The sequence below is a fragment of the Entelurus aequoreus genome, linkage group LG02 (genome assembly GCF_033978785.1).
Source record: "Entelurus aequoreus isolate RoL-2023_Sb linkage group LG02, RoL_Eaeq_v1.1, whole genome shotgun sequence".
Lineage (NCBI taxonomy): Eukaryota > Metazoa > Chordata > Actinopteri > Syngnathiformes > Syngnathidae > Entelurus > Entelurus aequoreus.
This window is the reverse complement of record NC_084732.1, coordinates 88,327,370-88,351,333: the sequence shown is the minus strand read 5'-3', so window position 1 is coordinate 88,351,333 and position 23,964 is coordinate 88,327,370.

The window sequence follows — 23,964 nt, the reverse complement described above, 5'->3', positions numbered from 1 at the left end:
GAAACCCGTGGTGCAACGCACAGGGCCAGTACCTTGTACGGCCCTGATGAGACGGAGGAGGACCCAGGCCCGGACATTCCCCACAGTGCCTGGAACCTCCAAGCACCACCGGCGCAACCCCGGGGCAGACCGTCGTTAGGGGGACGCGTGGCGTGGAGCGCTACCTGGACACAAGTCGAGGGACTGATCACCCTCGGCTGGGTCGCCCGGGAGAGGGTGTTTGATTAAGACCCGAAACACCCTATGACCCCGGGAGAATCACTGATGATGTGTCCAGGTTGCACCGTCAGGTGTATTATGAAACAGATCCAGTATGGCATCGCCATTGACTTCCAGGAAGAGGCTGGATGACAACCTCGAAAGAGTGGTGACAACTGAAGAGACAGTTGACAGCCCGGAAAGACGGCAACCGGGGCAGGGAGGGGTAGCATTCCAAGCTGCAGCTCCTGCAAGGGAGCACCCATATAACGCTGCGAAAAACCCTGAAGACACATAAGATCAAGATAGGCTGCCTGAGGAAACCCGTGGTGCAACGCACAGGGCCAGTACCTTGTACGGCCCTGATGAGACGGAGGAGGACCCAGGCCCGGACATTCCCCACAGTGCCTGGAACCTCCAAGCACCACCGGCGCAACCCCGGGGCAGACCGTCGTTAGGGGGACGCGTGGCGTGGGGCGCTACCTGGACACAAGTCGAGGGACTGATCACCCTCGGCTGGGTCGCCCGGGAGAGGGTGTTTGATTAAGACCCGAAACACCCTATGACCCCGGGATAATCACTGATGATGTGTCCAGGTTGCACCGTCAGGTGTATTATGAAACCGATTGTGGGTGATTTTAATATTCACACCTGCTGTCCAGACGAGTCGCTTTCCAGGAGCTTCCTGAATGTAATTGACTCTTTTAACTTCGTACAATCATTATGTGGTTCCACACATGAACGCGGGAATACACTCGATTTAGTGCTCTCGTATGGTTTGTGTGTTTGTAATTTGGACATTTGCGACGCTGTGTTCTCTGATCATATGCCAATCCTGTTTGATATTCCCACTCAGTGTCCGGTTAAATTGTGCGCTCCGCCTCAACGCTCTCGCATGTTTAATTCTTCGTCTCCTGCTCTGTTCTCCTCAATTTTTTCGACTCTTTGTGAGGATAATTCTGCAGCCCCTGTATGTCTGAATACTGAAGAGTTGGTTTCTGGTTTCAAATCTATTTGTTTACAAACACTGGACACGATCGCTCCTTTCAAGTGCCGCCTCTCTAAAGCCACACCTCAGCCCTGGTTGAATGACGTCACTCGGGCTGCCAGGCGCAAGTGTAGGAGAGCAGAGAGAAAATGGAAAAAAGACAGGCTGCATGTGTCCTTTGCCATTTTTAAAGAGAGCCTGTTTTCCTTTCAGATGACTGTAAAGGCAGAGATGAATATATATCTATCTCAGATTATATCTTCTAACTGTAACAACCCCAGAGTTCTGTTTAAAACTATTAACACTGTCATTGATGCTCCCAAATCTGTTGCTTTTGATGCTTCTTTTGAATTGTGTGAAAATTGTCTCCATTTTTTCACTGACAAAATTGTGTCAACTAGAGCCAGTTTATCTCAGCCTTCATATGACCCTTCTGTTCCTCTGCATTTCTCTTTTGTTTTCCGTCAGTTTGAGCCGGTGTCCTTTTCTTTTTTAAATGACACAGTTAGTCATATGAAGCCCTCTGGTTCTCCTGCAGATGCCCTCCCACCTCGCCTGTTTAAGGAGGTACTTGCTACTATTGGACCGAGTGTCCTTAACATTATCAATAGTAGCCTCTCTTCTGGAATAGTTCCAGTAGAGTTTAAACATGCAGTGGTACGACCTCTACTTAAAAAACCAAGCCTCGACCCCTCTCTCCTCTCTAACCTTAGACCTATCTCTAATCTTCCATACATTTTTAAAATATTAGAGAAGGTTGTCTACAGTCAATTATTGCCCTTCTTAGAGGATAATGATATCACTGAGTTGTTCCAGTCCAGTTTTAAAGCCCTCCACAGCACAGAGTCAGCGCTTCTAAAAGTTTTTAACGATATCCTCCTGTCAACTGATTCTGGTAAATATGTTGTCCTGGTGCTTTTAGATCTGTCTGCTGCTTTCGACACCGTCGACCACGCCACCTTAATCACTCGTCTTGAGAACTGTGTGGGCATTAAGGGCGCCGCCCTCAACTGGTTCCGGTCGTACCTAACCGACAGGAGTTTTTGTGTAAAAATAGACAGTTTTATGTCTTCCACAGCTCCTTTACCACATGGGGTTCCCCAGGGCTCAATCCCTGCCCCAATCTTATTTGCGCTTTACCTTCTCCCCCTTGGTTCTATTTTTAGGAAGTACGATATTGCATTTCATTTTTATGCCGATGATTGCCAAATTTATTTTCCCATGACACAAAATAACACGGTTCAACGTCTTACTGACTGCCTGCACGACATCAAAGCCTGGCTTTCAGCTAACTTCCTGAGCCTAAATGAAGACAAAACAGAAGTTATGTTGTTCGGTCCAAGTCGCTCCCCCTCCCCCAACGTTGACCTCGGCACTCTGACCCCGTATCTCAGCGACTGTGTCACAAACCTGGGGGTAAAGTTCGACTCAGATTTTAAATTTGAAAAACAAATCAGCAGAGTCGTACAAAAAAGCTTTTATCAATTACGCCAAATAGCGAAAGTGAAACCGCTTCTATCAGGACATGATCTCGAGAAATTAATCCACGCCTTTATCTCGACTCGTTTAGACTACTGTAATGCCCTGTATGTAGGCATTAGCCAGGCCTCCCTCGCCCGCCTGCAGCTTGTGCAGAACTCTGCTGCTCGTCTGCCAACACAGACCCGCAGACGTGAGCACATCACCCCTATATTAGCGTCCCTTCACTGGCTCCCTGTGCGTTACCGAATCAATTTTAAACTCCTTTTATTTGTTTTTAAATGTCTAAACAACCTCGCGCCAACATATCTCTCCGACCTCCTTCAGCCTTACTGCCCCACCCGATCCCTAAGATCAGCCGATCAGCTGCTACTGACGGTCCCGGACACAAGGCTGAAGCTTGGAGGTGACAGAGCTTTCGCTGCTGCTGCTCCCAAGCTCTGAACGACCTACCTCTGAGTGTTAGACAAGGCTCCTGTCTTCCTGTTTGTAAATCTCTCTTAAAAACATACTTTTATTCCATGGCTTTTAACACTGAGTGATATCCATCCTGCAATGGCGCCTCATAATACACCTGCTGTGAACCTGTTTTTATGTTTTTATGTTTTTATATTTTATTTATTTATTTTTTATCGTGTTGTGTTTGTGTTGTGTTGTGTTTGCTCGGTTCTGGTATTATCTTTTAACCTGCCCAATGTACAGCACTTTGGCTACCCCTGTGGTAAATTTTAAATGTGCTTTATAAATAAAGTTGATTTGATTTGATTTGATTAGTTGGAACACACCCTCCAGTTCCCCTTCTTAAAGAGAGGAACCACCACCCCGGTCTGCCAATCCAGAGGTACCGTCCCCGATGTCCATGCGATGTTGCAGAGTCTTGTCAACCAAGACAGCCCCATAGCATCCAGAGCCTTAAGGAACGTTTTCTTACCGGATCTCATCCACCCCGGGGCCTTGCCACCGAGGAGCTTTTTAACTACCTCGGCAACCTCAGGCCCAGAAATAGGAAAGCCCACCACAGATTCCCCAGGCACTGCTTCCTCATAGGAAGACGTGCTGGTAGGATTGAGGAGGTCTTCGAAGTATTCCCTCCACCGATCCACAACATCCGCAGTCGAGATCAGCAGAACACCATCCGCACCATACACAGTGTTGACATTGCACTGCTTCCCCTTCCTGAGGCGGCAGATGGTGGTCCAGAATCACTTCGAAGCCGTCCGGAAGTCGTTTTCCATGGCTTCCCCGAACTCCTCCCATGTCCGAGTTTTTGCCTCCGCGACCGCTTAAGCCGCACACCGCTTGGCCTGTTGGTACCTGTCTGCTGCCTCCGGAGTCCTATGAGCCAAAAGAGCCCGATAGGACTCTTTCTTCAGCTTGACGGCATCCGTCACCGCTGGTAGCCACCAGCGGGTTCTAGGATTACCGCCACGACAGGCACCAACCACCTTGCGGCCACAGCTCCAATCGGCCGCCTCAACAATAGAGGTACGGAACATCGTCCACTCAATGTCCAGTGCCTCCCTCGTGACATGTTCAAAGTTCTTCCGGAGGTGGGAATTGAAACTCTCTCTGACAAGAGACTCTGCTAGACGTTCCCAGCAGACCCTGACAATGCGTTTGGGCCTGCCAGGTCTGTCCGGCATCCTCCCCCACCATCGCAGCCAACTCACCACCAGGTGGTGATCGGTAAAAAGCTCCGCCCCTCTCTTCACCCGAGTGTCCAAAACATGAGACCAATGACACAACTACAAAGTCGATCATGGAACTGCGGCCTAGGGTGTCCTGGTGCCAAGTGCACATATGGACACCCTCATGTTTGAACATGGTGTTTGTTATTGACAATCTGTGACGAGCACAAAAGTCCAATAACAAAACACCACTCGGGTTCAGATCCGGGCGGCCATTCTTCCCAATCACGCCTCTCCAGGTTTCACTGTCGTTGCCAACATGAGCGTTGAAGTTCCCCAGTAGAACGAGGGAATCACCCAGGGGGCACTCTCCAGTAGTCCCTCGAGTGAATCCAAAAAGGGTGGGTACTCTGAGCTGCCGTTTGGCGCGTAAGCGCAAACAACAGTCAGGACCCGATCCCCCACTCGAAGGCGGAGGGAAGCTACCCTCTCGTCCACTGGGTTGAACTCCAATGTGCAGGCTTTGAGCCGGGGGGCAACAAGAAATGCCACCCCAGCCCGTCGCCTCCGGCAACGCCAGAGTGGAAGAGAGCCCAGCCCCTCTCAAGAGAACTGGTTCCAGAGCCCTTGCTGTGCGTCGAAGTGAGTCAGACTATATCGATCCGGAACTTCTCCACCTCACGTACGAGCTCAGGCTCCTCTCCCCCCAGCGAGGTGACGTTCCACGTCCCAAGAGCTAGCTAATGTAGCCGAGGATCAGATTGCCAAGTGCCCTGTCTTCGGCTGCTGCCCAGCTCACACTGCACCCGACCTCTATGGCCCCTGCTATGGGTGGTGAGCCCATTGGAAGGGGGACCCACGTTGCATCTTTGGGCTGTGCCCGGCCGGGCCCCATGGGTACAGGCCCGGCCACCAGGCACTCGCCATCGTGCCCCACCTGGCTCCAGAGGGGGGCCCCGGTGACCCGCGTCCGGGCGAGGGAAATCTGGGTCCATTGTTTTTGTTCTGTATATTGTTACTTGAAGACTCCATTGGTTACAATTATACTGTTAAGAAAGTTTGTCTTATATTTTGCCTAAAATGAGAATGCATAGTCAGTGGCGGCTGGTGAATTTTGTTTTAGGTGGGGCTGAACGTTTGTAAACCAAACCCCTGTAGGGTGTCATCCTCCCCCAGAAGATTTCTTTGTGATTTTCACATACAAATATTAAAGATCTTTGCTCCTTCTCAACTCTGTGGTACTATTCTTTTCACAAAATACAACCAATAGTACGTTAATGTTAAATCTTACTTGTGAAAAGTAATCCCCCGATTCCTATTTTCAACAGTCCGCTCATTTGAGCAGGAAAACGCTGAACACCAGCCCGGCATCTTTGTTTTCTACCTGTCAACTGTCAGTTTAGGCTGTTCGCCGGCTCCTCATCACCACTTCAAGATGGCGGCCAAATTGCTCGCATCACAGCAGCCAATGCTGCGTCTACTTATAAGATGTCTATGGTTATAACGTCATTGCAAACACGGCAATCTGTTGCGTCCACTGCAGTTCGCTACCTTATTCATACTTTTTGTGAAGTTATTTTTTTTTAAGCAGGGTTGCATGAGGTACCTATACATAACGTTACGTTAGTGACTGTATCACACACAGTAACGTAACGTTAGACGGCGGTCAGCAGCACCGCATATTTTAGCCACCTACAAAAAGACAAACATAGTCAAATAAAGGTCAGTTAAAATGTATACTATATTAAGAATATGTGTACATATTGCATAGGGCCCTGACATCTAAAAAGTACAACTCTGTTCATTGTTATGTTCATGTATTTGCTATGTTTTTCATGTGAATGCACATAAACACACATACAGAATGAGATGAGATCACTGAGATAAGGTAAGAACAGGATAGAAACTGCTGTGGAAATAGTTACAATGCAAAATGCCATGGAAATACAATGTTAACACTTTTGTGCAAATAAGTACAGTTGCACTTGTTTTTTCAAATGTGTTTATTCTGTAAACACAGAATAAAAATAAAATGACTGGTTAATAGTGCTATTATGAAGTGCAATGTCAGCACTATTTTTTTTCCTGCAATTTAAAATGCACTTGTTTTAATAAATACATAAAGTGTTTTAAAAGCATACACAATCTGTGTAAATATATTAGTCTGTGGTTAAAAGGACTTGAAACGACTCGAAACTCAAAATGCAGGACTTGGGACTTGACTTTAGACTTTCCAGTCTTGACTTTGGACTTGACTTAGGACCTGCCTGTCTTGACTCGAGACTTGAGACTTACTTGTGAATTGCAAAACAATGACTTGGTCCCACCTCTGGTGGGTTGTGGTGTAGGGTACGATTTAAGTCCATGACAACTGTGGCGCAAATGTTGCTTCCTGGTGGTGAACGACTATAACAATCACAACTTCCTTACACATGCTCCGAACTTCCTTATACATGCTCCGATCTTCCTGAATTATTTTATGTTGAGTTGGACACAACTGCATTACTACTGCGGCACCTTTATTGCCCCCTTGTGGTAAAAAATTATAACTGTCAGAACTTCTGTCCACATGCTCCAATCTTCCTCGAAATTTGTATGCTGGGTTGGCGTGTTGGGTGGGATGAAACTGCATAATTACTATGGTGCATTTTTCGCCTCCTAGTGGTGAAAATGTATAAATCATAACTTACGTCCACATGCTCCAATCTTCACAATTTTTTTTTATGTTGGGCCGGGGTGTTAGGCGGGACCTATAATCACTAATACTGCAGCGCTTATCCCCCTCTTGTTGTGAAACATTACAGCTATCATAACTTCCTTCCACATGCTCCAATATTCCTAAATTTTTTATGGTGGGTCAGGGCGTTAAACACTACGGTGCCTTCACTTCGGTGCTTTTCACCCCCAGGTGGTGAAAAATCACAACTCTCATAACTTCCGTGCACATGCTCCAATCTTCTTGAATTTGTTTATGGTGGTGTTGGGTGCGACCTAACGTCATGTATACTGCAGCGCATTTTTCACTACCTTGTGGTCAAAAATATTAACTGTCATAACCTCCTTACACATGCACTGATCTACCTGAAAGTTTTGATGTCGGGTCGGGGCGTCAGGTCGAACTTGACTGTAAGCTTTTGTGCGTGCGGGCCGACCTGCGTGAACCTGAGGGCGTGTTCAACGCTGCTCGCAGCTTTAAGTATTATTATTATTCTCCCACTTTGTAGGCATTTTTGAGGCACTTAGTATACACAAAAAATCCCCAAATTTTGCAAAGCTGAACGGTCGGGGTTTAGAAACAAAAGAAATAAGCCCCTGACTGGAAGGATAGACAGAAGTTCAACAATACTACCAAACTCTGGACCTGTAACCACACGGTTAATGCTGTACCGCCTGGCGAAGCCTAGCAATGGTGTTGCTAACGACGCCATTGAAGCTAACTTAGCTACGGGACCTCAACAGAGCTATGCTAAAAACATTAGCTCTCCACCTACGCCAGCTCTCATCTGCTCATCACCACCCGTGCTCACCTGCGTTCCAGCGATCGACGGCGCGACGAAGGACTTCACCACGATGATCGGTGCGGTCGGCGGCCTGGAGACGGAAGAAGTCAAGGTGAGGACAGCGGCGCGGCGGCGGGCGTTGTAGCTTTCGACGACACCCCGGCCGCCATCAGAGTCGACAAGAAACATATATTTCTCCAAAGTTACGTACGTGACATGCACATAGCGCCACGCACGTACGGGCAAGCGATCAAATGTTTGGAAGCCAAAGCTGTACTCACGGTAGCGCGTCTGCTATCCATCTCAAAGTCCTCCTGGTTGTGTTGCTGTAGCCAGCCGCTAATACACCGATCCCACCTACAGCTTTCTTCTTTGCAGTCTCCATTGTTAATTAAACAAATTGCAAAAGATTCACCAACACAGATGTCCAGAATACTGTGGAATTGTGCGATGAAAACAGAGCTGTTTGTATTGGGATACAATGGTGTCCCAATACTTCCGCTTCAACCCTTGACGTCACGCGCAAACGTCATCATACCTAGACGTTTTCAGCCGGAAGTTTCCCGGGAAATTTAAAATTGCACTTTATAGGTTAACCCGGCCGTATTGGCATGTGTTGCAATGTTAAGATTTCGTCATTGATATATAAACTATCAGACTGCGTGGTCGGTAGTAGTGGGTTTCAGTAGGCCTTTAAAGTTGGAAAAATTGAGCGCCTCTTCCCAGAATCATGTATCGCCACGAAAATTGCTGGAGCTTTTCTTCATTACAGGACGCACGTAAAAGTCTGAGAAATAGTGACCTTGTGTGTCAGCATGTTTGTGATCTCCTTTTAATTCATTTTTTTAAATATATAATTATTATTATTTATTTATTTATTTTTTAAATATATTTTATTATTTTTATTTTTTATTTTTACCCTCCCTCAGGGGAGGATTTCGACAGGGCGGTTGCTGGTTGTTCCATCTTCATATTTGGGGTTTGGCGGGTGGGGTGGGTGGTCCCTGTGGCCCCGTGCTGGGCGGTCCTGCGGCGGCCGACTTGGGAGGGGTGGCCTGGGGCAGGCCGCGCCATGCTCTGTGGGGGGGAGGGTGGTCTCATGGGGCCCCGGTTGCTGGTGGGGCGGGGGCGGTCCTGTCATCGCGTCCACTTTTTCACCATACAAACGGCGTGCCCAGTCACATGTTGTATGCGGCTTCTGCAGACACACGTAAGTGACTGCAAGACATACTTGATCAACAACCATACAGGTCACACTGAGGGTGGTAGTATAAACAACTTTAACACTGTTACAAATATGCGTCACACTGTGAACCCACACCAAACAAGAATGACAAACACATTTCGGGAGAAAATCAGCACTGTAACACAACATAAACACAACAGAACAAATATCCAGAATCCCTTGCAGCCCTAACTCTTCCGGGCTACAATATACACCCCCCCGCTACCACCAAACCCCGCCCCACTCCCAGGGTGGGGCGGGGTTTGATGATAAATTGGGGGGATGGGGTGATGATAAATTGCGATCAATAAATTGCCTATTGGTTGCCAATAAATTGCCTATGCGATAAAATGTGGGCGTGGTCTGACGCCAAACTTGGCTCAGACGGCTTTTGGCCATTTTACACTGAAACTCAGCTGCACAAACTCAGATCTTGATCCTAACTGGTAGAAATAATGATGACGGCACCCTGAAGTGCCCGATGGGTCAGCACCTGTTCATATCTATTCATAGTGGGTGGGACTTGGCAACACAAACTGCTTCACGCCATCACCAATCTAACTGTCATTTCTGCATTTTCGGTGATCAAAGACCAATGATAAACTGATGAGTGATAATAAATTGTTGCAGTTTACTTTTGCTTATGACATGATGTGGGCGTGGCATGGCGCCAAACTTTGATATGATGGCTCCCCACAAAACACGAAACATTAGTAACTGAGCTCCGGAAGTTCAAATCTTGGTCATAATTGGTAAAAATGATAATGATGGTGTCAGTATAAGTATACTGAACAAGTGTTCATAGCCCCACGCCATTACCAATCAAACTGTCATTACTTCACCTTGAATAATCGGATATTTCTCCAAACTGTCCATGCCTGTGTAACTGTTTTGGGTCGGCACAATGATGAGACTTTTTCCACTGTTCTCAGCTTTATTTCTTTTCCTTCCAACCTGCGGGCGACAATCAGACAATGTCAGTATCTCGTCTTTCTTTGGCTTTTAAATGTCTTTATTTTTATTTTCAACACAATATAAAATCAAAATATAAATGAACAAAATGAGAATTCAGTAAATAAATAAGTCATAAGTAATAACAATAATAATTTGATTTCTCCAGTCAGCAACAATGTATACACATACTTACTATGTGAGAAGTAACAATAAATAAATCTGTGAACCTGAACATGGCTTGAACATGGCTTCTCTTGCCTACTTCTTGCTGCTAGACACCTGGCAGCGCTTCCTCTCGCATAACTGAGCTACATTTGGCTGGAGAGAAGAAGCAGTTGAGACCCTCAGTATGGCTTGAAGATGATCATCAGTAATTCTGGACCTGTACTTGGACTTATTGAAGTTCAAGGTGGAGAAGAGCTTTTCGCACAAGTATGTGCTCCCAAAAAGGCACATGGTCCGCTTGTACATTTGGGAAAGCTCAGGGAAGCTGGGAGGCAATTCTCTCAAAAATTGTCTAAGTTTGTCTGCTTTTCCACTCACCTCCCTGAACTTGGCTTTGAGGTCAGAGTTGCACTGCAGGTCAATGAGCTCCATTTGAAGCACAGAAGGGGCATCTTGCACATCAATGGAGAAGGGGTCTGCAAACATTTGAAATGTGGCTCTGTGTGTCTTGAAGTCTGCAAATCTGTGATCAAATTCCTCCCTTAGCTTCCAAATGGCATCAACATACATCTCACCACTGAATGGTGTGCCTGCATCCACGAGTGCCTTGCATGCTGGGAAATGGCAAAGGTTTGTCTGAAAGAGCTGGGCTTTCCACAACTGACATTTTGTGGAGAATGCTCTCACGTTGTCATAGGCAGCACTGTTGAGTTGCCCCTAGCCTTGTAACTTCTTGTTCAGTACATTAAGCTCATGTGTGATGTCAACAAGAAAAGCTAAGTCCATGAGCCATTTGGGATCACTTAGCACAGGAACAGCCACCCCAACCTTCTCCATGAAGGCTTTCACCTCTGCTCTCAACTCAAAAAATCTCTTCAATGAGTTTCCCCTGCTGAGCCAACGCACCTCAGTGAAGTAGAGCACATCCCCATATTCAGACTCCATTTCCTCTAAAAAAGCACGGAAAGATCGGTGCTTTAAGCCCCTGGATCTGATTTGGTTTATGCATTTGACAACAACAGACATCACATGGTCAAACTTCAGGCATTTGCTGCAAAGGGCCTGTTGATGGATAATGCAGTGCAAAGCAATGGCCTCCTCTGCACCCTCCTCTTTCAGTTTTTTTTTAACAAGTGTCACTAGTCCATTTTTCCTCCCTGTCATTGATGGCGCTCCATCAGTTGTTATTCCAACTAACCTCTTCCATGGCAAATCGGCATTCTCAATGGCATCACAAAGCTGGTGAAATATCTCCTGAGCGGTGGTCTGGCCATGTATTGGAACTACTGTGAGCAACTCCTCTATCACTTCAAAATTGTCATCAATACCACGGACATATATTGCGAGCTGGGCAGTGTCTGTGATGTCTGTGGTCTCATCAAGAGCGACCGAGTATGAACTGAAATATTTGGCTTTCTCGCACAGTTGATCATAAAGGTTAGTTGACAAGTCAGAAATGTGCTCTGCCATGGTATTGGCAGAAAGGCTGACGTTGCTAAACTGATCTTTCTTTTCCGGACAAACTATACTTGCAGCCTGTAACATGCACTTTTTAATAAATTCACCTTCTTTGAATGGCTTTCCCGCCCTAGCAACCATCTCACTCACCATGTAGCTAGCTTTGACTGCTGCATCGGGACTCAACCGCCGAGATGAGCGGTCGCACCCTCTTTCGCTCCCGATCGGGAATCCAAACAACTGCTCGGATTATCCCACACTTCCTCCTTTTTCTACTGTGGATTACGGATTTATATTTTAAACCTCCTCGGATACTCTACCCTCTTGAAAATGAGAGTCGAGAACGCGAAATGGACATACACAGTGACTTTTATCTCCACGACAATATATCGGCGAAGCACCTTGGCTTCGGAGCTAACGTGTTAGCATCGTGCTTGTCTGCACATCGAGGCAGAAGAAACATGCCCCTGACTGGAAGGATAGACAGAAAGTCAATAATACTACTATTACTTCTACTATCAGGAGACACTGAACTCAACCCTGGACCTGCAACAACACGGTTAATGTTGTCCCGACTGGCGAAGACTAGCAATGCTACTGCTAGCGTCGCCATCGAAGCCAACTCGGCTACCGGCTCGTCTCAGCTCAAGCTCACCTGTGCTCCTGCGGTCGGCGGCTCGGCGGAGGACTTCGCCCCGTTCATCGACACGGTCGGAGGCTCGGCGGCGGCGGTGGAGGACGACCCAGTCATCAGAGAAGGCAGCGACTCAGCGGCGGTGAACGACGCGGCGGCTGCGGTGGACGGCGACCCAGACATCGGTGATTGCGGGGAACTGCATGAGATGGCGGGGGTCCACGCGACCTCTCCCCGGTCCCGGACGGCCGAGGACGCGCCATACACAGGATTTAGAGGCGCCTTTACACAAACATTTTCGTTATTCTCTTTCTCTTTGTCTTCAAAAAAGCCCGCCAAAAGGAAACCCAACCCATCCCCCAGCAACCCTACCTGGCCTCCTCCTCCCTCTCCCTCCCCTCCCCCTTTCTCTCCCTCCCCCTTCACCTGGAGGACGATCAATATGCCTCTCTCTCCTCTCTCTCCTTGCTCTTCAACTGCAACAGCAATAATAACCAACAATTTTTCTGGTCAGTACCACAACACAGCGGACTCTGATGCTCTTTTTGGTTCCAGTGGACTACACATCATCCACCTTAATGTGAACAGCCTCTCTGGAGCCAAACTCGACCAAATCAGAGAAATGTTCCTCAACACGAAGGTAAAAATCTTGTGTTTCTCTGAAACCAAATTTGATCAAAGTATTTCTGATTCAGAGATAGAAATACAAAACTTTTCGGTTATCAGAAAGGATAGGAATAAACACGGTGGGGGCGTTTGTATGTATATTCACCAGGATATTAAATACATAACTCGCACTGATCTTAACCACAATAACCTGGAATCTGTGTGGGCGGAAATCAAATTTAAAAATGCTAAGCCGGTACTAATAGGGACTGTTTATAGACCCCCTAATCAGAGTGATTTCTATGGGGCTTTGGAAGAATGCTTGGCGGGGACAGACAACATGGAGAAAATTATAACTGGGGATCTGAACACAGATATTCAACGCAAAGATGCGCCTGTCTTCAGATCCTTCAGCAAGTTTTGTAATCTCCACGGTCTTTCCCAGCTAATAGCGCTACCCACAAGGGTGTGTGATTCCACCCAATCAACCATAGATCTCATTCTCACTTCAGACCGACCTAAAATAAAAAATAGTGGGGTCATGATCTGTGGTCTTAGCGACCACTATCTAACCTTCTGCACCCGTAAAATAGCTAAACCTAAAGCCAATGGCCACATAACAGCCCAATCCAGATCCCTCAAAAAATACTCCAATGACAATTTCAATTTAAAATTAGATGAGTGGGACTGGTCCCCTGTGCTCGCGAGCAACCTGGTCGATGTCGCTTGGGATCGCTTCAAAACGGCGTTCCTAAAGATACTAAATGACATGGCTCCCGTGAAAACAGTCAGGATCAAAGCCCGCTCGGAACCATGGATGAATCCGGACCTATTAGCTGCCATAAAAGACAGAGACAGGAAATACTCTGAATACCAAAAATGTAAAACAGAAGTAGATAAACAACCCAATAATATCAACCTCAAATTACTCCTTTCAACTCTCAAAAAGCAATGCAATAAATTAAGAAATAAGTCAACCAACCTGACTAAATCCTTAAAAAAAAATTACATTAACGACAAAATAGAGGAAAACACGAATAAGCCACGTGAGCTCTGGAAAATTCTCAACAACCAGCTTCCTGGTTGCAGCCAGAAACTTAAAACAAGACTCACCAACATCAGCATCAAGGAGGGTGACTCCCTCATTACAGACAAAATGGAGGTAGCTAGCAGACTTAACGCCTTTTTCACCAGCATAGCTGCAACTCTTGTCAACAAGCTGTCCCACCACTCTGGTCGCTTTGGTGTAGAACACATTAAAGCCTTCTACAGAAAGCTAGGAGTATCCAACAATGATTTCAAATTAGAAATGGTCACAGCTGATGAGGTGTTTAAAAAATTGAGCGCGCTCCACCCTAACAAGGCCACCGGCCTTGATAATATTCCCTCCAGATTCCTCAGGGACTCTGCCTCCATCATTGCCCCGATCATCACGCACATAATAAACCTATCAATTACACAAGGCCAAGTACCAAAAGATTTTAAGATAGCAAGAGTAACTCCCCTCTTTAAAAAAGGAAGCAAATTGGAACCTGGCAACTACCGACCTGTTTCTATTCTCAGCTCCATTTCGAAAGTAATGGAGAAAATAGTTTATGAACAGGTCGATAGTTACCTTGCCACTAATAAACTCATGTACAAATTCCAATCCGGCTTCAGAACTAACCACTCCACTGACACATGCCTTCTCTATCTGACCGACCACATCAAACATGAGGTGGACGCGGGCAAATACTGCGGCATGGTCATGCTGGACCTTCAGAAGGCCTTTGACACCGTTAACCACGCTATACTGTTGGATAAGCTCAGAGCAATCGGATTTAACAAAACCTCTTGGAGCTGGATGCAGTCTTACTTGGAGGGGAGGGAGCAGGTGGTAGAGGTGGACGGCACCGTGTCCCCCCCCCTCTCGGTGAACTGTGGAGTCCCCCAAGGCAGTATATTGGGACCTTTACTGTTCCTAATATACATAAACGACATGTCATCGGCATGTGACTGTGAATTGTTTTTGTTTGCGGATGACTCTGCCCTGCTGGTATCCGGCAAGGACAAGTCACAGGTGGAGAAAATCCTCAGTGCTGAGCTCTGTAGAACTTGCACCTGGCTCGCTGACAACAAGCTATCCATCCACTTGGGTAAAACAGAATCCATCCTGTTTGGGTCCCACATCAAACTTAAGAGAGTCCATGACTTCACCATAAAAGTAGGTGACAGTGTCATCACCAGGAAGGATGAGGTCACCTACCTAGGTTCCATTCTAGAGGCTAACCTTTCCTGTGATAAAATGGCAACCAAGGTAATCAAAAAGGTTAACCAACGAACGAGATTTCTCTACAGAATTTCCTCTCTGGTCAACAAAAGCACCTTGAGGATTCTGGCGGGAACTCTCGTTCAACCCTTTTTCGATTACGCATGCACCTCCTGGTACCCTAGCACCTCCAAAACCCTCAAATCTAAACTCCAAACATCTCAGAACAAACTAGTCAGGTTACTTCTAGACCTCCACCCCAGATCCCACCTCACTCCTACCCACTTCTCTAAAGTGGGCTGGCTCAAGGTGGAGGACAGAGTTAAACAACTTGCACTGAGCCTAGTCTATAAAATCCGCTACACCTCCCTGATACCGAAGTACATGTCAAACTACTTCCTTAACGTAAATGACCGCCATAACCACAACACCAGGGGGTGCTCCACTAACCACGTTAAACCCAGATTCCGAACTAACAAAGGTCTTAACTCATTCTCTTTCTATGCCACATCAATGTGGAATGCGCTCCCAACAGGTATAAAAGAAAGGGCATCTCTATCCTCCTTCAAAACCGCTATAAAGGTTCACCTCCAGGCAGCTACAACCCTAAACTAACACCCTCCCCGGATTGCTAATAATCAAATGTAAACAATCAAATGCAGATTCTTTTTCTTATGCCTTCTGATCTCTCTCTCTCTCTCTCTCTCTCTCTCTCTCTCTCTCTCTCTCTCTCTCTCTCTCTATGTCCACTGCTTGATGTCCATATCCCACCCCCCCCCCCACCCCACCCCCCCTCCACACTCCTGATTGTAAATAATGTAAATAATTCAATGTGATTATCTTGTGTGATGACTGTATTATGATGATAGTATATATGATAGTATATATCTGTATCATGAATCAATTTAAGTGGACCCCGACTTAAACAAGTTGAAAAACTTATTCGGGTGTTACCATTTAGTGGTCAATTGTACGGAATATGTACTTCACTGTGCAACCTACTAATAAAAGTCTCAATCAATCAATCAAATCAATCACTCTTTTCGGTTGCTTTCTTAAAGAAATCTTGTTGCCTCAGTAGACTGCTTTTAAAATGTGCAACCCGGTTCACTCTTTCATCTCCCTGGTATTTTGCATACTCCTCAGCATGTCTAGTGGTATAATGGCGTTTCAAATTGTATTCCTTGTGCACGGCAACTTTCTCCATGCAAATAAGACACGTGGGGGTGCCCCTGTGCTCAACAAAGAAATATTGCATCTCCCACTTGTCCTGGAATTGTCTTTGCTCATCACTAACCTTTCTCTTCACTGCACGCTTTGAAAAAGACATGTTTGGGGTTGTGGAATATATTTGTATTTAACCGAATAATAATGTTATTTCCGCAATGTGTGTCGTTCCGCTTTTCCTCCCGACAGCAACACGGCGGTGTACCGGGAAAAAGTGACTGCTCTCAGAGTGTTATATGGCGTCATATAAAAATATATGTAGTGTTCATCGTGTGAGGCAATTCAAATTAAACAATAAAAAAAACAAATAACGGTTTGAAATGGTCCAGGTTATCAGGAACTTTATTACTGACGGACAGATGTCGCCGTGTGACTGCGCGCAGGCACGTAAGACAACCCTCGTCTCCATGGCAACGTTTCTCTCGCTTTCACTCATTTGCCGCTTTTCCACTATTGCAGGGGTATTTTGGACCCAAATAACAAAAATTGTCTCCGTCTGAAACCAACGGGAGGGGGCGGGGAGTTTACAGTCACGGTAGCACAATTAGCCCCGATCACGACTAACGTGTTACACGTCAGATTCGCCCAGCGACTCTCTGTTGGAGTATCAGCGCTGGGGTCCAGTGCACCACACTTTTGTATTGTCGCTCGCTCCTTCGGAAGCTCGTCTCCCCAGCCCGGACCGGCGGGAGTGAGAAAGACACACACACAGTGACAGAGAGCGAGACAGAGAGAGAGAGAGAGAGAGAGAGAGAGAGAGAGAGAGAGAGAGAGAGAGAGAGAGAGAGAGAGAGAGAGAGAGAGGAGTGAGGGAGAGAGAGAGCGCGAGAGAGAGAGCGAGGGAGTGAGGGAGAGAGGGAGAGAGAGAGGGAGAGAGAGAGCGAGGGAGGAAGGTCGCGTGCGGTCTCGTGGAAAAGCAGCAAAACGTCTCTCTGCTTGCATCACGCAAGTGACGTCAATGTTCGGCCCTCGAGAGCCATATACCACACCATGATTGGTAGATTCCTTGTAGCGTCCCGGAAGAGTTAGGGCTACAAGGAATTATGGGTATTTGTCCTGTTGTGTTTATGTTGTGTTACGTGTGGATGTTCTCCCAAAATGTGTGTCATTCTTGTTTGGTGTGGGGTTCACAGTGTGGCGCATATTTGTAAGAGTGTTAAAGTTGTTAAAACGGCCACCCTCAGTGTAACATGTGTGGCTGTTGACCAAGTATGCCTTGTGTGTCTGTTAAAGCCGTAGACAACATGTGACCGGGCAACATGTTGTTTGTATGGAGAAAAAGTGGATGCTAAAGGCAATGCCATCACGGCACGCCCGCCCTCAATAGTGCTCTCAATATTGTTGTCCTCAGTATTGTTGACGGGTGAAAGTCGGGAGGGTTGGCAAGAATGCTTCAGCTCCGCACACAACGCTGTCAAGCGCCATTCATATAAAACTCACGGGCCGCACTAACATTAAACGTTCATATTAAGGTGCGGGCCGCACAATAACGTCTCGCGGGCCGCATGTTTGAGACCCCTGGCTTACGCCCTCAGCCATGTAGAACTTTTCTGTGAGGGGTAGAAGGGAGGGGCTACACAACCCTGGAGGACTGCAGGGGCTCAGGAGGGACAAAAAGATATCAAACCGTCCTCTCACAGGCGAGCAGAAAAAGAGAACTATTTGAAGATAAAATTCACAAACAAAATATAATAAATAACAAAGGTGTATTTTAACTCTGTTACACCTGGATTTTAATATCGAACCGACCATCACACCCTTGTGGGGAAAAATTAAAACTCTCATAACTTCTTCCCACATGCTCCAATCTTCATGAAATGCATGATGGTGGCTTTGGGTGTTGGGTGGGACACAACTGTATAACTACTCTGGCACCTTTGTCGCCCCCCTAGTGCTGAAAGATAATAACTCTCATAACTTCCGTCCACATGCTCCAATCTTCCTGAAATTTTGTAAGGTGGGTTGGACGCAATTGCGTAACTACTATGGGGACTTTATCGCCCCCTAGTGGTGAACAAGTTTATCTCTCTCATAACTTCCGTCTAGGGTTGTACGGTACACCGGTATTAGTATAGTACAGCGATACGCTGGTTTACGAGCAGAGGAGAATTTTCGGTAGCGCGCACACACGGAGTACTTACAAGCAGACACAGGGTGTAGACAGAAAAGGGAGAATGGACGCATTTGGCTTAAAAACTAATGATAAAGGTGAAGCTATAACACTGTAACGCCCTTCAGGAAAAGGTGCTTTAAGACATGGCTAGCTAGCTAGCGGCTAAAGTCCAGCCGCTGTCGGCCGTGTTTTAGCTACTTCTAAATCACTAATCCTTGTCTCCATGGCGACAAATAAAGAATGTTTCTTACAAGTATCATCCCTGCAAGACCAGGAATAGCTAAACATGCTTCACTACACACCGTAGCTCACCGGCGTCAAAATGTAAACAAATGCCATTGGTGGATCTACACCTGACATCAACTGTAATGATATCAAGTACAGGAGCGATACAACTATGATTACGTCAGTATTTTTTGGCATCACAACATCTTCTTTCGTTTTTTAAATTTATATTATATTTATAAACTCAGAAAATACGTATGTCCCTGGACACATGAGGACTTTGAATATGACCAATGTATGATCCTGTAATGACTTGGTATCGGATTGATATGTGTGGTATCATCCAAAACTAATGTAAAGTGTCCAAACAACAGAAGAATTAGTGATTATTACATTTTGACATAAGTGTAGATCAGACCTGGGCATTCTGCGGCCCGCGGGCCGCATCCGGCCCTTTGTGCGTCCCTGTCCGGCCCGCGTGAGGCCAATTATAAATTACAAAATACATTTTAAAAAGTATCTATGTCAGTGGTTCTCAAACTTTTTTTGTCATCCCCCACTTTGGACAAGGGGGAGTTTTCAAGCCCCACCAGCCCCCATCGCCCCAACAGAACGCTAATGCCAAGCTTAACATTTTCAAATTTATTGAACATCAAGTAACATCAAGTTGTATACATTCAAACTCAAAAACATCAAGATCAATAATAAATAAAATAATTGTGCAGCTGTGGTATAACTTGCATCAAGTTCAATAATAAATAAAATAACTTGCATCAAGTTCAATAATGAATAAAACAAAAGTGTTATAACTTGCATCAAGTTCAATAATAAATAAATAAAAGTGTTATAACTTGCATCAAGTTCAATAATAAATCAAATAAAAGTGTTATAACTTGCATCAAGTTCAATAATAAATCAAATAACTGGCATCAAGTTCAATAATAAATAAAAATAAAATTGCCACTTTGCAATCTTTGCAAAAAAAAGGAGGAGCTATATGCATTTGGCAAGACAGCGAAAGTGAACATGAGTTTTACAGTACTCCAGCATTAGTGGCTGCAATGAGCCTGTTTTGCACTGCACAGCTTTTCAAATCGGGGTTGCAGGCTTGACACTGCCACTGTTAAAACCTCATTGAGTTCGGGGCTGAGCTGCCTTGACGCGAGTGCTTCCCGGTGAATGACACAGTGTGTCCAATGCGCATTTGGCACAACCCACTTTATTAGAGCCTGCAGCCCGTTTTTTGACTTTGCCATGGTCTGTGCGCCATCAGAGCAAAAGCCCACACAGTTTTCCCATTTAAGGTCGTGTTCTTTGAGGAAACTGTCCATTATCTTGAACAGCTCATCAGCAGTGGCTCTATTTTTTATGTATTTGCAAAGCAGCAAATCCTCACACAGTGACTCGCCATTCACAAAGCTTCCGCTTAGCCCCGCCCCCATTAGTTACTGTTGCTATGTCTGTCAAACTTTCGCTCCTACCTAGAAATGTAAAGCCTACAGGAAAAATAAGTAATTTACATTTATTTATATAGCGGATTTCACAGACAGAATCACAAAGGGATTTACAGTGTGTATAGAAAATGAAAGCATAGTAAAAAAAATAATCTAAGAATATAATAATAAATAAAAAAAATGTATAGTGAAATTTCCTCCCGTTCCTCGCGCCCCACCTGTCATGTCTCTATTCCCCACCAGTGGGGCGCGCCCCACACTTTGAGAAACGCTGATCTATGTCGAGTGTGCAATACAACAGTGCTGCTTTTGTTTTGAAAATCGTTATTTGTATTACTTCCGTGTGGACGTATGTGTGTGCGTGATTGTGAGTGAATGTGAACAGCTGCAATCACAAATTACAAAATAAAGTTGAAAAAACATCTATGTCGTGCGCTCAATACAACTGTGCTGCTTTTATTTTGAAAAGTATTATTTATGGTCGTGTGTCCGTGTGTAACCTGCGAGTGAAGGTGCACATGCAGCGACAATTGTGATGCACGGTTTACACCCGAGACGCTAAAAAGAGAAAAGTTGATGACGAATGGCGTGTTTTCAACAAGACATGGACTGCCAAGCAACGTTCCCTCTAAGGTGCGTGCCTGCGCAATTGCGTACTGCTCAAGCGTCCGCTGCACACAGCAAATATATGCCGCGCACCAAATCAAATCCCATGTGAATTCTAAACAAAATAAACACATTTATTCTGTGTAATTTTGCAATGCAACTTTGAGTGACAGTGACAACAAGCGGCCCTAACGGTGTTCGTCAACACCGTTCAATTGAACACCGTTCAATTATTGTAACGTCTATCGAGATGCTTTGAGGACAGGAATTATATTGATCACTTTATTGAGCAAAACTGTTTATATTCGGACATAACCACACAAAAAACATGAGTAAAACACTTTTATCTCGAAAAACTAGTCATTTTCTGCCGTACAAACCAGGCCAAAACCAACTTGTCATCTGTCACCAACACGCATACCACTAAGCCACTGGTGCGTTTATGGCCACACAAAAAATCGGACAACTCAAACACCACACAAAGTTACACTATGACTCCTCAGTCATACGTGTGCTTATTTTACTGTCATTTACTATTAATGTTAATTTATTTATATTAGTCATGGAATGCTGTTACACACACTATGTTGAAGTATTACTATTATTATTAATTATTATTATTATTATTATTTATCTTACGGTATGTATAAAAAATAATATTGAGCAAAATTTAATTGAAATATTGTCGATGTGGCCCTCCAGCAGTGCTCGGGTTGCTCATGCGGCCCCCGGTAAAAATTAATTGCCCACCCCTGGTGTACTTGTATTGTTTGTCTGGGTGGAGGTCCTGCTTTGGAAATAATTTGTACCCCTTTCAGACATTACATTTAGTTCCCATTAAAACATTCACATGTTGCACAATGAGATGTAAGCAGGGGATCATGTGTACATTCCTGCAACTTCCTGTTTGTAAAAAATATATTTTTATTATTATTTATTTAATATACTAACAGCATTTCATGATTAATATTTATAAATTAAGATTCCTAATAAATGACACTAGAATAAGCACACGTTTGATTGGTAAATCATAGTGTAACAACCTGGAATGACACTTTATGTGTGGTGTTGGAGTTGTCCGACTTTTTGTGTGGCAGTAAACGCATCACTGGCTAAGTGCCATATGTGCATGTGTTGGCGCAAGTGAGAAAGAGCGAGCGGCTGCTGTTGATATAAAAAAGTTGCTTTTGGTCTGGTTTGTACTGCAGAAAATGACCACTTTTGCTAGATATAATTTTGTTTTACTAATGTTTTGGTGATGTGTTATGGTCGACAATAAAGAGTTTTGCTCAGTAAAGTGATGGATGGAATTGATGTCCTCAAAGCGTCTCGACAGACATTACAAAATTTGAACAATGATGACGAAAACGGTTTTCTCTGTCGTGTCCGTGTGTCGAAAATTGTTATGCGTTTATTTTTTTATTTGATTTTGTGCGTGGCATAGATTTGCCGTGCGCAGAGGACGCTTGAGCAGTGGGCAATTGCACAGGCAATAGAGCAGTGGTCCCCAAGGTTTTTGGAACCGCGGACTGGTCAACGCTTGAAAATTTTTCCCACGGACCAGGGGTGAGGGGGTGTTTTTTTTGTTTTTTTGTCATAAAAAAATACTATCATGTGTGCTTACGGACTGTATCCCTGCCGACTGTATTGATGTATATTGATATATAATGTAGGTGCACTAATTGTAAGTGTGTCTTGTGTTTTTTATGTTGATTTAATAAAAAATAAATAAAAACTTTTTTTTTTTTTTCTTGTACGGCCCTGTACCAATCGATCCACGGACCGGTACCGGGCCGTGGCCCGGTGGTTGGGGACCACTGCCTTTGATGGAACGTTGTCCATCAGTGTGTAACCAACAATTGTTTAATACCTATCAGAGGGATGCAAACTCACAAAGAATGAAAATTGTAAACAACTACCAGGGTGGATAGATTATTAGTTTGCATCAATGTTTTTAGGAATGGGATCAGTTTCTTGTTTAGCTCATACAGTCTACTTTTAGGACAATGGAACAATGCAATTGCAGAAATGAGAGAACTCACAAGAGAACATACACTGAATACAAGATCAATCCAACAAGATCAAAACTTTATGTTGAAAATCATTTAAAGCAGTGGTCCCCAACGACCGGGCCGCAGCCCGGTACCGGTCTGTGGATCGATTGGTACCGGGCCGCACAAAAAATGTAAAAAAAAATAAATAAATAAAAAATGTTTTTTTTTAAAAATTAAATCAACATAAAAAACACAAGATACACTTAAAAAAAACCTCCCTCCCCCATTTACACTCATTCACACTCATTCGCACAAAAGGGTTGTTTATTTCTGTTATTAATATTTCTGGTTCCTACATTTTATATCAATATAGATCAATACAGTCAGCAGGGATACAGTCCGGATACAGATTGGATTTGTGGTATATTTTAATCTATCAGTAGATTAAACAAATACTTTAAAAAAAATCAAGCTACAGGATGTTATTAATTTAATTTCCAGACAGTGGCAGGCGTTGCATAATTTGTGCAGCGATGTCAATAAGTACAACACGAAATGTACAGATGACCAATTTATCAGTGAATACATGTCACATATCACACCAACATGATCAAGATCGTAATAATCCACAATTTGTTATATTTGACATCGCTAATAACACGGAAGTGTGACGCTGTCTGAACGCAAAACAGCTACGCCCTCATGCGCGCTCCCGCGGCTCCAGACAGAGACGATTTTTGTTATTTGGGTCCAAAATACCCCTGCGTTAGTGGAAAAGCGGCAAATGAGTGAAAGCGACAGAAACGTGCCTGGCTGCAGTTACACCGCGACACCTGTCCGTCAGTAATAAAGTTCCTGATAACCTGGACCAATTCAAACCGTTATTTGTTTTTTTTATTGTTTCATTTGCATTGCCTCACACGATGAACACTACATATATTTTTATATGACGCCATACAACACCCCGGGAGCCGTCACTTTTTCCCGGTACTTTCCGCCGACCGCCGTGTTGCTGTCGGGAGGAAAAGCGGAACGACACACATTGCGGAAATAACATTATTCTCCGTGCGTCGGCTAAATACAAATATATTCCACAACCCCAAACATGTCTTTTTCAAAGCGTGCAGTGAAGATAAAGGTTAGTGATGAGCAAAGACAATTCCAGGAAAAGTGGTTTCTTTGTTGAGCACAGGGGCACCCCGACGTGTCTCATTTGCACAGAGAAAGTTGCAGTGCACAAGAAATACAATTTGAAACGTCAT